The 16,713-nt window shown below is 40.5% G+C and overlaps 1 pseudogene; it reads left to right on the top strand.

Moving 5' to 3' along the window:
- The first annotated feature begins 3,258 nt into the window (after positions 1 to 3,258).
- LOC119530437 lies at positions 3,259 to 3,792 on the top strand (annotated as a pseudogene).
- The last annotated feature ends 12,921 nt before the right edge of the window (positions 3,793 to 16,713 follow it).

Raw genomic sequence — 16,713 nt, 5'->3', positions numbered from 1 at the left:
TTTGTGCAACCCCCAAGTATCCACCCAGACTTTCTGAAGCAGATTCAAATAGTCCAACTTACCAGATATAATCCTTTGAAAATAACGTATCCAAAGGAAAATGAGCAACCTCCTCATAGGATAAATGAAATAACGATATTAGTGTGCTGGTTTGAAACTGTTATGTACCCCAGGAAAAGACTATGTTCTTTAATGCAATCTTGTGAGGGCTGACTTATTATGGGTGGGATCTTTTGATTAGGTTGTTTCCATGGAGATGTAACCTACCCAACTGTGGATGAGACCTTTTGATTGTATTATTTCTGTGGAGATGTGGCCCTGCCCATTCAAGGTGGGTCTTAATTAGGTCATTTAAGAGAGCTGAGAGCCCCACAGACCCAGATGCTTGACTCTGGGAGATGCAGACAGAAGGATGTTTGGAGATGCTAAGCTGAGAGATGAAGCCCAGAGTTTTGCCCCAGAGAAGCTAAGAGAGGACCCCCAGATGTTTAGAGAGAAACAGCCTGGGAGAACAAGCAAGGATGCACAGGAGCTGAGAGAGAGAAGCTGAGACAGAAGCCTAGAGACATTTTAGAGTAAGATTCAGCCTTTCCTTATCAATCTACCTCATTCTAGTTGTTTATATCACTTTGATACATAAATATCAAATGATAGAGCTCCTTACCATATCCCACTCTGCAATTAGCTATTTGTTTAAGCTCTGAATTTAATTTCTTCCTAATCAGAAAATAAGAATTCCTTAAAGATGATGTTGCATCTATTATTAATTGCAATTCTATCTAATGCATAAAAGGTGGACAATACAGATACAGCGTCATGCTCAGAGAGAGTTTTATTTTTTTATAAGTACCTAATATGGCACATGTACAGTCAGACATTTAAAAACATTTGTTGATTTTATTAGATGTCTCTGCAGGTACACCAAAGTTTATGTTATTCTGAATCTATTGGAAAAATGAGGTGGAGAGTTCCACGAATATTTGGTGAATCTGATTAAGAGGGTCAGTCCCGCCACTTCACACCCACTAGGATGATTATAATAAAAAAGGAAGACAAAACAAGTGTGATGAGAATGTGGAGACTTTGGAAGCTTCATATATTGCTGGTGGGAATATAAAATGGCACAGCCACTTTGGAAAACCATCTGGCAGTCCTTCAAACTGTTAAACACAGAATTACCATATGAAGCAATTCTGCTCCTAGGTATCTACTTAAGAGAAACGAAAACATATTTCCACATAAAAACCTGTACACGAATGTTCATTGCAGCATTATTCATAAAAACCAAACATTGAGAACAGCCTAAATGTCCATTACCTGGGGAATGGGTAGGTTCTATGTGGTATATTTATACAATGGAATACTATTTAGCAATTAAAAGAAATGAAGTACTGACATGCTACAATGTGGGTGAACCTTGAAAACAGTATGCTGATTGAAAGCAACCAGTCACAAAAGACCACATATTGTGTGATCCTATTTATGAAATGTGCAGAAAAGGCAAATCTATAGAGGCAGAAAGTAGATTGGTGGTGACCTAGGGCTGGTGTTTGCAGGTGAGTAGAGAGGGGAGTGAAGAGTGATTGCTAGTGGATACAAGGTTTTTTTTTGAGATGATGAAAATGTTCTGAAATTCCACACTGGTGATGTAAATATACTAAATCTGTAAATAGACTAAAAGCCATTGAATTGCACACTTTATACACATACACTGTATAGTATGTAAGTTATATCTCAACAAAGCTGTTATAAAGAGTCAATCCATGTGACCAAGCTGTACCATAAGCCTTATCTTTTCTTTCTTTCTTTTTTTTTTTTTTGGTGCCAACATTTTTTTATTGTGAAATTTAACATATATACATAACAGTGATAACTTTAAAAGTACAATTTAACAAGTGGTAAGAGAGCAAATTTCAAAGAATGTTATGGGTTACAGTTCCACAGTTTCAGTTCTTTCCTTATTGTGAAATAAGATATATAGAGAAAGGTGATAACTTTCAAAGTACAATTTAATGAATAGCTATAGAGCAAATTTCAAAGAATGTTATGGGTTACAGTTCCACCTTTTCAGTTATTTCCTTCTAGCTATTCTAATACCCTAGCATCTAAAAAAAAATTCATATAAAGATTCAGTATTCATAATCCTTTGTTAAATCCTATCTTGTCTGTTCCTCTTGTTTAATCACTTTCTTGATTTTCAGGGGTGCCTAGGCAGAGACCATCCTAACTTGTTCATATTGAAAAGGGGTGTTGACATTTTGGGAAAGGGAGCTGCATCTGATTGTTGTTCTCAAAGTGGCTGTTGCCTCTGGGTTTTAGGCCTTGTCTGGCATAGGAAAACTCTGGTGGATTTAAGTTTCTGAGAGATAAACTTAATGGAGTGAAAGTTTTGTAGAATCTCAAATAGGGACCTAGGTATTTCGGGACTACTGTTGGGTAGGGTATGGCATACTGTGACCATTTGGGATATCTAGCTAGAGCTTGCATAAGGTAAACTCCAGGATAGCCTCTTGATTCTATTTGAAATCTCTTAACTACTGTAACCATACGTTGTTACCTTTCTTTCCCCCTTGTGGTCAAGAAAGTATTTTCAATCCCTCAATGCATGGGCCAGGCTCATTCCTGGGAGTCATGTCCCATGTCACCAGGGAGATTCACTTTTCTGGGAGTCATGTGCCATGTCGGGGGGAGGTTAATGAATTTATTTGTCAATTTGGGCTTAGAGAGAAAAGCGCCACATCTGAGCAACAAAGGAGGGTCTCTGAAGGTGCCTCTTAGGCATAATTATAGGAAGGTTTATCCTTCCTTTTACAGCCATAAGTTTCACAAGAGCAAGCTTCAAGATCGGGGGCTTGACTTATTAAATATGGGGCTCCTAATTTCACATAGCATGTATCTGCCCAAGACAAACACAGTATCTCCCATTATCTTCACTTTAGTTGTATAATCATCATCACTCCACTCTAACACTTAACAATTACCTTAACACAAAACATCCCAGAGCTCTTATCAGTCACTAATTATTCATCCCTAGTATTTGTGTAGTGCTGGTAAGATATTCCTATTAAATTTGGTCTATAATATGTAATGGGTAGTTTTTCCATATACCACTCTGTTGTTAACTCTTTGTACCAGTGTCATACCTTAGAAGTATATCATGCAAACACTTATTTATATTTGTAATGCTACTCTGTGGTTACATGTCTTTGAACATCTTTCGATCATGTTTGCTTTCAGTGTCGGTGCCAACATTTTAATATGAGTACCAATGGCCTGAAAGCAGAGGCTTATCTGTGGCTGCAGCATCATGCTTACCCTGAGCAAAAACAAGATATTCCTGACACACCTTGGGAAGCCAAGGTGCAGTTGTGTTCGAAAAAGTGCAAGATGGTGACCAAGACATCAAAGAATCAGAAAAGTTGTAAGAGAAAAGAGAGAGAAGAAATGACTAATAGAGATGAAGTGATAACTTCAGCTCAGGAGGCAATATTGGCGTCATGGACAAGAATTGCTGCAAGAGCAGCTCAGCCTAAGTCTGTGAATTCATGTGCCATTCGTACTTCTGTTGAGACCTTTTTGCTGCAAGCCTCTGGTGTCTGATGGTGTGTGGTCCATGGCAGAGTTCTCCCTGCAGACCCCAAGGGTTGGGTTCACCTGCAGTTCCATGCAGGGCAGGCCTGGGCACCTGACACTCCCAAGAGGATGATCTCTCTCTTGGTAGCCTGCACTTTCCCATCTGCAGACTTAGAAGATCTTTTGTATCCAGGCCAGAAACTCTCGAGTTGGGAGTGAGTGGGGAGAGAAATTCTGTGTTTTAGTTTCACCAAGGTGGTTGATCTGGCGTAGGTTCTGGAATCCATGGCCTTCTCTGAGGAAAGACTGCTGGTATCCAGGTTCCTCTGTTACATGGGAAGGCACATGACAATGTCTGCTGCTCCTTCTCTCCTGGTTCTGGTTTCAGTTGCTGTGTCCGAATGTCTCTGGGCATTTCTCCCCAGGTCTTTCTTAAATGATCATTTTTCTGGGTCACATATTCCATAGTCTAGTCTCACCTTTAAATTTTAGATCCCTACTATAGATCTGCCTTAAATGTACTAGTGCTTCTAGTTTCTTAATTGAATGTCATAAAGAGCTAGCTGTGTATGCATAACCATTCACAGACAGAGAGGATTTCATTCCTTAATTTGTTAATTAATTTTTCATTCATTCAACAAGTATTTACTGAGTGTTTTCTGTGTGCCAGCCACTGGGATATAGTGGTGGACAGGGCAGTCTCCATCCAAGCCATTATGAAATTTTCAGTGTAGCAGGGAAGAAATGTGATGGGACTTATGAAAAAACAAGTTCAAGGGAATGTGTTTCAAAGGAGCCAAACATAATCTGGGGGCCAAAGAAGATCCTGCTAAGAAGTGTCATTTTAGCTGACAGACTAATGGCAAGAGGTGATTTAATTTTAAAGTCTCAGAAATGCACATCAAAATGTAAAATTGCTGTTTTTATTTTTTTATTGCCAAATGGTTTAAAGAAAGATAACCTTAACCCTGGCTCATTCTAACTCTTACTCCTGCTGTGGATCTGCTTTTCCATCCTCACTCCCACCCGTGTTTTCTTCTGAGAGGAGATGTCTATTGGTGTGAGGAAGTCCATTTCACATGTAATTGGCTAAGAGAAGGAACTGAATAATTAAGAGCTTATTTTTTCACGTCATAATGTCCCGCTGCCAAGTGGGCCATGTCAAAATGTCCTATAGTCTTCTGATTCATTTACAAGTCACTCTGATCAGAAATGATAGATTCCTTACTGATGAGAATAAGACCCTATGATTTTAAACTAGTCAAAGATGCAGATGGCTTCTGAGTACACTGCTGGTATCTTACTTATCATTACAAGTTTCCTGGGGTATGGAAAGATACGATTAATATTGAAATATTGTTCAAAATGAGCTATTATTTATAGAAAGAAATGTGTTACCTTCTTTTTGAACAAAGAATCAGAGGTTCTAGTTTTCAGTTTGTGTTCTACTACCACCAGAGACAACTTACTGGATCTCAAGCAACATAGTTTTATTAGCATGCTTTCCAGATCTAAATTTTTATGATACAACAATATCAACTCTCTTGTCTTAAAAAAAAAAAAAATCACTACAAATTTTTTTTTCTAAAACTTCCTGTAATATAACAACAAAATCGAACAATGAAAAAGTATTAATGTGATTCAATTTGAAAATAATTTCGGATTTGGAGTATGCTCATCTTTGAAAACAATCCAGGAAGCTCTACCCTCATCTCTTCATATTGCTGGAATTGAATTTGTGCATTTTGCAAAAGCATTCTGTCCTAAATTGATTATGGTTGGTATCAAATGAGATTATGTATGTGAAAGTGCTTTGTCAATTGTTCTACAAATATATGTTGTTATTTTCATTAATGATGATGGTAGTCATGGGTCAGTCAAGAGTGCATTTAGGTGGTGAGGAACAGGAGCCTCCCTGGGTGTGGCTGACAGCCATGAGGTAAGATAGCTGAGTGCCACCTGTCCAGTGGTCCTCAAACTTTAATATGCATGGGGATCGCCTGGAGATATTGTTAAGATGATACTTTTGAATCAAAAGCCTGGGGGTCATGCCTGAGTTTCTTCATTTCTAACAAGCTCCCAGCTGTTGTCAACACTGCTGATGCGCACAACACATTTTAAGTACAAGGTTCCAAGTCTTCATACAAGTTGCTGATTAGGAAAAATGAAAAATGAACAGGATAAAGCCACGGACTATGCTTCTTGGACAACTACTGCAGACCACTCTTCATTTTTATCTTAACCCACATAACTTATCAAAGGATAGAGAGGGGGAGGGAGGAGAGGAGAGAGGAGAAAGAGGGGAGAGAGGTGGGGAGGGGGAGGGGTAGTGTCTTACCTTTAGTTTCCATTTTGCTCTTGTGGCAAATTTTAAACATTTTATTTTTCAATTCACTTCAATTTACAGAGCAAGTATTAGAATAGTTGGGCTCATTTTATACAACTTTTATACTTTGCAGCCGTAAACACACATGCGCGTGCGTGCACACACATACACACACATATACAAACATAGAAGGTGCTGAATAATTCCAACCAAGTGTGAGGATGGGGAGGAGGTGTTGGAAATGTAAGAAAAGAAGCAGTCTAAGTTTAGTGGTTTTTGACATTTTTTTAAAAAAATCACAACCCTCCTAAATCTTTTTGAAAAACCATTTACCCTCTCAAATATTTTTAAATTGGCATCTAAATTCTTTCATCATAAATTCAAATAATTGCAAAGGTTGTTTATGGTGTATTGCAAATGTTTTAAAATAAAGCTACTTATCACTCTTCAGTGGAAATATAAATACTACAGTGATTTGAAATCCATCGTCATCCATTTAAAACATTAATGAACAAGCTTCTCTCTATCGCTGAGAAATTTGACATTGTTCCTTTTTCTCCTTTGATCTCTAGTTCTATGCCACTTCCTGTTATATTTTTATCCTAATATGATATGTTTATTGCTAATCTTATACTTCGTCACATCATATCAAATATACACACATATACATCTAAGTGTACAATAGTTTATAATATGACTATTAGTTGTCCCAAACACCTTGAATGATACACAGAAGAAGTGTAAAGCAAGTTTTATTGTGAAATCTTATATCTAAGAAACAGACACAGAAAACACAAGATCTCTCAACCTCTTATTGCACAGAGAGGGGTATTTAAGCAGGGTACAGGACCCCACTTATGTAGCCCTTTTTATAAGAGCATTGAGGGGGTCAGAGAGCACTTGGTTGACTATGAAACCATTAGGGCTTCCTGGGGGTGTGATGGCTGTCTTAGAAGAAGGAAGTATTTGGAGCTCAGTGAAGGGAGTAGTCACACCAAGGCTGGCAGCAGTGAGTAGCCTCACAGCCATCTTTTTGAGCTGGCTCCTTGCTAGGCTGCCTAATGGGGTAAGGAGCAAGCCATGAAGTCATTCAGTAGACAAGGGGTTTGTTACTTGTCACCTAAAAAGTAAAATTTATTGGAAATGTATCTCTTAATAAGATGAATGGGGAGAGTGTGTTATGATTAAAGGAATTTTGGAATTGTTTCTTGATTGACAATGTGTAATAGTAAGATTAGAATGATTACAAAATGTGTTATTCTTGTTAAAGTGAAAGGAAATTTGGAAAAGGAAGGTATGAAGAGATCTTTGATGACAGGCATCTTCTCAGGCAAATGATTTCAGTAAAGTGATTGTGGAAGTCAAGGATCTTGACATTATCATAAAACAAACTATGTTATGTCCCTTTAGAAAGACTTCATATACGCTTGGCTGTACTTGTAACCTAGTTAGAAGACCTCTGGTCTAAGGTTAATGGGAGAGTGAATGGGCAAGGGAAATTTACTAGGAAAGATGGGTTATTAATTTAGTAAATGGTTTTGGGAAAATGGGGTCATCATATGGAAAAAACAAAGAGTGGTCTTTACCTTACATCACATCAAAAATTACATTCTACATGGATCAGGAATTTAAACATAAAAATGAAACCATAAATTTACTAGCAGAGATATGAGTGATTTCTTTTTTATAATCTCAAACCAGAGAAGGCTTTTCTAAATATAACCCAGAACTCAAATGAATGGAAAATATCTCCATTGTAAAAACCATCAAAACATCAAAGGCGAATGATAATATTTGCTACTGATGTCACAGACAAAGCCCAATTCCTTACTATATATAGAGCTCTGCAAATTAATAAGAAAGTTAACAATCCAATGGAAAATGGGCAAAGAATATGAACACAGGGCTTACAGAAAATGAAATATAAATAGTTTCTTAGACACATGAAAAGATGCTCCTCACTCACTGATGACTAATTTCACCTATATATTGATGCATACCAAAAAGTTTGCTAACGTACTTTGCTGGGGACTGTGTGGAGAACAAATTGGCAATATTTAGAAAAATTTTAAATGATCCTACCTTTGATCCAGCAAGTCTCTTTTATGAATTTATCCCACAGATATGCTTGCATATGTGTGAAATTACATAGGTACAAGGCCTTCAATTTTAGCATTGCTAGTTATAGTGAATAATTGAAAGCAACCGAAATACTCTAGAATAAGGGAGTGGTTGGGTAAATTACAATATGTGGTAGTTATTAAGCTATTTTCTTTCAGCTCCAAATCCATTCTGCTAAACTTCACTTTTTGATCCTGGGGCTGGAACTCGACAAACCTCTTTTCTCCTCTACCGGCTGCTCCCTGACAGACTCTGACAATAGGGGGCACTAGAGAGAGATTGGAGGATGGAGGAGGAATTAGAGGCTTGCTCCTTCCTGTCTGCTTTCTGTTCCTTTCAGCATTACCCAAGCAACTGTTCTTCACCCTGGTAGCTGCAGTTGATTCCAGCAGCGGTACTTGGTTCCAGTTTGCAGTTGTTTTCTACACTCTCAGAAGCAGCCTCAGAGATTCCAACACAGGATAACTGACTCCTCCGCCTCATAGGGTGAGGCCCAGCTCTGAAATGACCCTTCTCGGCCCTCTCAGACACCACTGCCAGCTGGGCAGTGACTTCTCCTAGGAGGTCTGGATCCTCCAAGCTTCGAAATTCTAATCTTCCCAGCTTATTCTTTCTGTTCTTCTAGTGTTGGTGGATGGTAGCTGTTTCCTGCAGTGACTACCTCTGTGCTATTTGAGTGTTCCCTTTTTGAATTTTTATTTCTCCAATTCTAGTAAACAATTCTTTATCTTTAGTCTTCGTCATTAAACCAATTGGTGTGGTTTCTGTTTTTCTGACTGGATACTATCTGATAGTAGATAATTATAGTAGAAAACTAGGCAGACATTTAAAAACAGAAAATTTCTATGTACAGAAATGGAATATTCTCTCAGAAATATTAAGTAAAAAAAAAAGCGAGGGAAGAACAGTGTATACAGCATGTTAACATTTGTATAAGACAGGAAAAATCATACACACACACACACACACACACACACACTCAATGGTGGCTTTGTAACATGTCAACTTGGCTAGGCTGAGCTGTGTTTCCCAGAACTCGTCTGCCTGTATGTTTTCCATTAGTGTAGACAATACAGTTATTTTATGTTTTTGCACAAGATTTAGAGGGCAGAGTGAAGCTCCAGAATGCATTGTTTTTCATGCTTCAAAGGGTTGGGGCAGAATCACCAGGGACTTTTGTAGCTTAAACATGTTGTTGCCTATCGATGACTCACTTGTTAGAGTGGGATAGCACCTAGTCCTGCAACAGCTCACCTTTCCCTGGATCTTCCAGCTTCTCCAATTCCTGGACAAAGTGTATGCTAATTCCATGACAAAGGGGGCCATCATCAAGGTTGGAGGCAGTGAAAATTGACGTCGGTTCCAGGCCATCCTTGGGTGTTCCAGCTCATACTCTGGGTTCCTGCTTTTATCTTTCTTTCATGACTGCCTGCCCCATGGACTTCAAGCTTCAGTATCAGGTGCAAAGACCAGCCTTTAAGAGACTGTTCAACCAGCTCCCATAATTGGGTAAGGTCAAATCCCTGTTAGAATCCCTTATTACATATGTATCTTCATGGTTCTGCTTCTCTGATTGAATTCTAGCACACACATGTAATATGTATATATTATGTATATGTAGTATATGCATGTGTGGGTATATGTATATGTGTATGTGTATGCATATGTATAGATAGTGTTTTAGTTTCCTTATCTTCTCAAGCAAATACCAATGCAATGGTCCAGCTTAAATATTGAGAATTTATTTACTCATGGTTTCAGGCTGGGAAGAAGTCCAAATCAAGGTGTCATCACAGTGGTGCTTTCTTCCTGAAGACTGTGGCATTCTGGGGTTGGCTGCCTGTGACTCTTGGTCCTTAGCTTGTCACAGGGCAAGGCACATTGCAGCATCTCCTGGTCTCTCCCTACCCATCCTGGTTCTGTTGATGTTCAGCTTTTTGCTCCCTGTGACTTTCTGTTTGTGTGAATTTTACTCCACTTAGAAAGGACTCCAGTAATAGGATTAAGACCCATCTTAACTGAGGTGGACCGTACCTTCTGAGCTGAAGTAACCTTCTCAAAAGGTCCTACCTACAATGAGTTCACACCCAAAGGAATGTATTAAATTTAAGAACAAGTTTTTCTGCGGTACATACAGTTTTAAACCACCACAGATAGTATATATCTAGTCCAAGGGTAGAATTTTTGGCAGAATACATGAAAAACTGGTAACATTTGTTAGTGGCTTCTGGGAGGGATCTAGGTAACTGGGAGATAGGGACAGGAGAGAGACTTTTCCCAAGGTATTTTTGTTGTTGTTGTATCTTTTGAATTTTCAACCATGTGAATGCATTGTCTATTCAAAAATAATAATAAAGTTGAAAATGAAAATCTAAAAATTAAGTAGTGATAATTTGTTGATCTTATTTTGTTTTGAAATTTCTCCAAATGAGAATCTACACAAGCCACTAGAATTGTTAGGAGTGCTATCATATAGTGCATTTGATTCACATAGGTTCCAAATTAGTATATTAGACATTTTGCCAATTTTTTACAATAGCTGATTACTTATTCTGAATTCATGTTGAAAAATTCCTGTGAACCTAATTTTTGAGACCCAATAATATTTCTTGCTATTTATACATGAGTGGAATATCTGAAGCCACTTATTTCAGCAACTACATTAAATTCAAAGCTGTTGCTACTTAATTGAGAAAAATTTTTTTCTTAAGGTTCAAATTAATAGATATCCATCATTGAGTCTTGGCTAAAAATTAAGCCTTTAAAATAGCAGTCTCCACGTAATATATTGGTAACCAAACTAGTTTAAAGTGAATATTAGATGGCAATACATAGTCCAAATAAAGATTCCTAATCCAATAAATTTACTTGATTTTTGTATTATCCCTAAGTACTTAAGTAACTTACCTCAAGTGTATCAATTTGCTCTTGCATTTGAAATTCATTTATTCAATAAATATTTGGATAGCTCCTTCTTTGTGCCTCACACTGTTCTAGGTTCTTGTGATATATTATCAAACAAAACAAGCAAAGATCTCTGCACTTTTGGACCTTATATTCTAGCTGAAGGATACAAACAATAAACATATCAGTAAATCACAGAAGATTGAACTTTGAAAAATGATACAGCATGGAGGATAGGGAGTTCTAGACCTCCCTGGGAAGGTAAGAGCTGAGCAAAGCCTTGAAGGAGGGGAGGGAGTGGGAAAGAGTGTTTGAGTAGTGATTTCAGCTGATTCAGAGGACCTAAGGTGCAAGTGATCCTTGAGTGTTCCAGGAACAGCAAGGAGACCCATGTTGCTGGAATGGAGTGAACCAGGGGGAGAACAGTGGGAGAGGAGGTCTGTGGAAGTAGTGGTGTGGGTGTGTGGAGAGAGGGCAGGTCATATAGGACCTCACAGATATTTTAAGGACTTTGAGAGAAATGGGTAGCCTTGGAGGAGGAATGAGATTGTCTGACTTATGTCCTCACAGAATTGACTTTGCTGTTTTAATAGGGTGGCAAGGATAGAAGATGATAATAGTCTGCTCTCTTGACAAATTAGATAATAAGCTGCCATGCTGACAAATTAGGATAGCAAGCTTGAAGTAGGGAGCTAGTTGGTAAGAGATAATGGTGGGTGAGCCAGAATGACAGCTGCAGAGGTCGTGGGAAGTGATCAGATTCTAGATATACTTTGAAGGAAGTTTTACATCTATTTTTGTGCCTTTCCTCAAGTATTTACTCCATCTTCTCACAGATGATAATGCTAATAGCTATTACTTTGGTACCTTTTGAAGTAACATCCATCTCCTCCATTGTGTTTTGCCAACAACTCCTAGTTCTGTTTGGGGTTTGTATGATTTGGGGGAAGCCCTAGCCAGGTCGTATTTATATTCCACATTCTCAGGCTCAGTGATTGGTTAAAGAATGGACATGACCCAAGCCAGTTAAACAGAATGACTCAGAATTTATGCTGATAATGTTAGGACAAAGATACTATCCTTCCCAGATATGAATGAAGAAGTATGTAATCCTGGGAGGTATTAGAAGCTTCTTATAACTCCATGGGTAGACAATTTAGGAAGAAAGCAACTGTAAGAAAGGAATAAGTTTCGTTTTCACACAGAGACAGCATGGAATAAGGGAAATGGAGGCAAAACCAGTTTAAACAAGCCCCAGACAAAGAGAAGACAGAATCTGCCTGCTCCTTATATGGAAAAGTAACCATAGTTACTGGAATGTAAAGAGATATGAGGTAATATCAGAGGCGGGAACTCACAGCAAAAAAATAAAAATTTGGGGGGGATAGGCCGATCAGTTCAAAATCTCAATAATGAGCTAGTTGGCTCTCTGGGATTGGCTGTACAAATTAAAATCTCAAAAGATGAATTAGTTAGTGTTCTCGGATAGGCTGTAACCTGTGTAGTACCCAGTCAATGGGGAAACGGGAGGGACTTGCGAATTAGGAGTAGGAGATTTAAAGATTGCCATTCTCTTCCTCTGGCGCGCCAGCCTTTCATGTGTTTGGCTGGACGCCCTATCTTGCAAGATCGTAAATAAATTCTTTTCTCCTCCAGAACCGAGAGAGCATTTATTCCCTTACAGGTACCGCTTTATTTCCGACAACTTGGGGGCTCGTCCGGGATCCAAAGCTTCGGAGGGGGACCCCCGAGGTGGACAAAGGGAAGGCGCGCCCCACTGATTGAGCGGTCTCAGACTCCGCCACTGGGGGCCCATCTCTGGCAGCTAAAGGGCCTGAGACCAGATGCTTGGATCTGCCGGTTGTGGATGAGAAAGGGGGGAAAAGGAAAGGCTTGCCTCTGTTTGACCAGGCAACTCCGTGCACAGACCAAGGTAAGGAAAGTAATATATTGCCTTGGTGGTCGGGAATTCCTGATGAGTCTGGAGCTGCTTGTGTGTGACTGAGACGTGCGACATACTGCACGAAGCGAGTGCGGAGTCTTAATCTGCGGTTCCCTTCTCCCGTGAGGGAAAGGGCCAGAGACAGACAAAGTGAAAGGAACTGAGAGAAAGAAGCCCAGACAAGACTCAGGATGGGAAATAGAGGCAGTTGGCCAGCTGGGGAAGAAGAAAAGGGGGCACCTATAGAGTCCCTTGGGGACATCCCTCCAGATAGCCCACTAGGTAGGATGTTAAAATATTGGACCAATAGCGATCGGACCAAGGGAAAAGACAAAAAGAAAATGATTAAATATTGTTGTTACATTTGGACTGAAGAAAGCATTTCACCGCCAGACATATTCTGGCCAAAGTATGGGACAGAGGAGGACTGGCTCTGTGCCAACCTTGTAATTTATGTTAATGAGAAGAAACCCTTTTCTAAGGAGGAGTCTGATTATGCCACGTGCTGGCTAAAGAACAAAAACCTCCCCTCTACCCTGTGAAAGATAAAAACCCAAACTTGGAAGATGAGTTGGTAGAATCTAAACCCTGGGACCCCTTATTAAGCCTTCCTCCTCCCTACTATTACCCTCCTCCCCCAGGGCAGAGATTGTTAGAGTCTGAGGACCTAATAAAGTCCACACAGGTTCCAGGGGAATCAGGAGGCCCATCGGCGCCAACTGCCCCACCAGATATGACCCATCAATGGTTGAGGAAAGAATTAACACAGTGCAAAAAGGATGTACAAAATTTTCCATTTCCAAAAACTCTTGAAGGAAAGAGAGTAAGGGAACATCACCCCGTTAAATCCCTTTACCCCTTGAGGGAGGTGCCTATGGGGCCAAAGGAAGTCGGGTATGTAAATGCCCCATTAACGAGTGCAGAAATAAAAAATTTTAAGAAAGAGATGAAATCACTAACAGAGGACCCAATGGGGCTGGCTGAGCAAATAGATCAGTTCCTAGGCTCTAGCCTATACACGTGGTCTGAACTTATGTCCATATTAAACATCCTCTTTATGAAAGAGGAGAGAGGAATGATAAGAGGGGCTGCTATGAAAGAATGGGAAAGGCAACACCCGCCAGGGCAAGGGGTGATGGCAGCAGAGCAAAAATTTCCAAATACTGACCCTGATTGGGATAATAATGATAAAGAGGATAGGGCACAAATGAAGGATCTCAGAGACCTCATTGTAGAGGGAATAAAATTGGCGGTACCCAAATCTCAAAATTTGGATAAGGCCTTTGAGGTAAATCAAGAGAAGATGAGTCTCCCTCTGCTTATCTACAAAGATTGAGAGAACAAGTAAGGAAATATTCAGATATAGATCCTGAAGACCCTGTAGCCCAGGGAATGTTAAAGGTCAGCTATGTGAAGGGATCTTGGCCTGATATTTGGAAAAAGATTCAGAAAATAGATGGATGGATGAATAAGCCATTGGAGGAGTTATTAAGGGAAGCACAGAAAGTATTTGTAAGAAGGGAAGACGAAAAACAAAAGCAGCAGGCTAAAGTCATGATAGCCACTGTTGACCACTTGGTCAAGAAAAGATTAGAAACAGGAAATGGGGGATGCAGACAGAGGCGAGATAGGGGAGCGGGCTGGGCTGATTTAAAAAAAGGAGCAAGGAAAATACAGAACTCTGCAGGGTGTTATCATTGTGAAAAGCCTGGCCATTTCAAAAGGGAGTGCCCAGACTTACAGAAGGAGGGTCGAGTTATACCGCTAATGAATTTTGAAGACTAGGAGAGTCAGAGGCTCCTCATCTCAGAAGCCCACCGGGAGCCTTTAGTAAATTTAAAGGTGGGCCCATATCAAGAGGAAATTACATTTTGGTAGACACTGGAGCAGCTTGCTCCTCTGTAAATCATCTTCCAAAGGGAGTCAGGCTCTCTGGCAGTTCCCTCACCATCACAGGGGTAAAAGGGGAGGGATTTAAAGTTCCCATTCTTGAACCTACTAACATTTGTTGGGAAAATATTCAAATCATAGCTCCCTTGTTGCACATCCCAGAAGCTGGGAGTAATTTATTAGGAAGAGACCTAATAATACCTATGGGGAGTTACTCCTCCAGGAAAGTAGGTAGAAAGCCAGGAACTGCGTGGACTGGACACCACAGAGCAATCTGACTTTGGGCATACTTCATACAACACTCATGAAAACGTGGAACTGCTGAGATCAGCGAAATCTGTAAGTTTCTGTGGCCAGGGGACCCACACCCCTCCCTGCCAGGCTCAGTCCCATGGGAGGAGGAGCTGTCAGCTCCGGGAAGGAGAAGGGAGAACTGCAGTGGCAGCCCTTATCGGAAACTCATTCTACTGATCCAAACTCCAACCATAGATAGACTAAGATCAGACACCAGAGAATCTGAGCAGCCAGCCCAGCAGAGAGGAGACAGACATAGAAAAAAACAACACGAAAAACTCCAAAATAAAAGCGGAGGATTTTTGGAATTCTGGTGAACATAGAAAGGGGAAGGGCAGAGCTCAGGCCCTGAGGCTCATATGCAAATCCCGAACAAAAGCTGATCTCTCTGCCCTGTGGACCTTTCCTTAATGGCCCTAATTGCTTTGTCTCTTAGCATTTCAATAACCCATTAGATCTCTGAGGAGGGCCCTTTTTTATAATCCTTTTTTCTTCTTCTAAAACAATTACTCTAAGAAGCCCAATACAGAAAGCTTCAAAGACTTGCAATTTGGGCAGGTCAAGACAAGAGCAGAACTAAGAGAGCTCTGAGACAAAAGGCAATAATCCAGTGGCTGAGAAAATTCACTAAACACCACAACTTCCCAAGAAAAGGGGGGTGTCTGCTCACAGCCATCATCCTGGTGGAAAGGAAACACTCCTGCCCGTCGCCAGCCCCATAGCCCAGAGCTGCCCCAGATAACCCAGTGTGATGGAAGCACTTCAAATAACAGGCACACACCACAAAACTGGGTGTGGACAATAGCCTTCCCTGCAACCTCAGCTGATTGTCCCAGAGTTGGGAAGGTGGAGCAGTGTGAATTAACAAAGCCCCATTCAGCCATCATTTCAGCAGACTGGGAGCATCCCTACACAGCCCAGTAGCCCAGAACTGCCCTGGGGGGACGGCACTCACCTGTGACATAGCACAGTCATCCCTCAACAGAGGACCTGGGGTGCACGGCCTGGAAGAGGGGCCCACTTGCAAGTCTCAGGAGCCATACGCCAATACCAAGGACTTGTGGGTCAGTAGCAGAGACAAACTGTGGCAGGACTGAACTGAAGGATTAGACTATTGCAGCAGCTTTAAAACTCTAGGATCACCAGGGAGATTTGATTGTTAGAGCCACCCCCCCTCCCTGACTGCCCAGAAACACGCCCCACATACAGGGCAGGCAACACCAACTACACACACAAGCTTGGTACACCAATTGGACCCCACAAGACTCACTCCCCCACTCACCAAAAAGGCTAAGCAGGGGTAACTGGCTTGTGGAGAACAGGTGGCTTGTTGACGCCACCTGCTGGTTAGTTAGAGAAAGTGTACTCCACGAAGCTATAGATCTGATAAATTAGAGATAAGGACTTCAATTGGTCTACAAATCCTAAAAGAACCCTATCAAGTTCAGCAAATGCCACGAGGCCAAAAACAACAGAAAATTATAAAGCATATGAAAAAAACAGACGATATGGATAACCCAAGCCCAAGCACCCAAATCAAAAGGTCAGAAGAGACACAGCACCTAGAGCAGCTACTCAAAGAACTAAAGATGAACAATGAGACCATAGTACGGGATACAAAGGAGATCAAGAAGACCCTAGAAGAGCATAAAGAAGACATTGC

This window comes from Choloepus didactylus, chromosome 3 (genome assembly GCF_015220235.1).
Source record: "Choloepus didactylus isolate mChoDid1 chromosome 3, mChoDid1.pri, whole genome shotgun sequence".
NCBI lineage: Eukaryota > Metazoa > Chordata > Mammalia > Pilosa > Megalonychidae > Choloepus > Choloepus didactylus.
The sequence above is the reverse complement of the archived record's forward strand: the minus strand, read 5'-3'. Positions and strand labels throughout refer to the sequence as shown.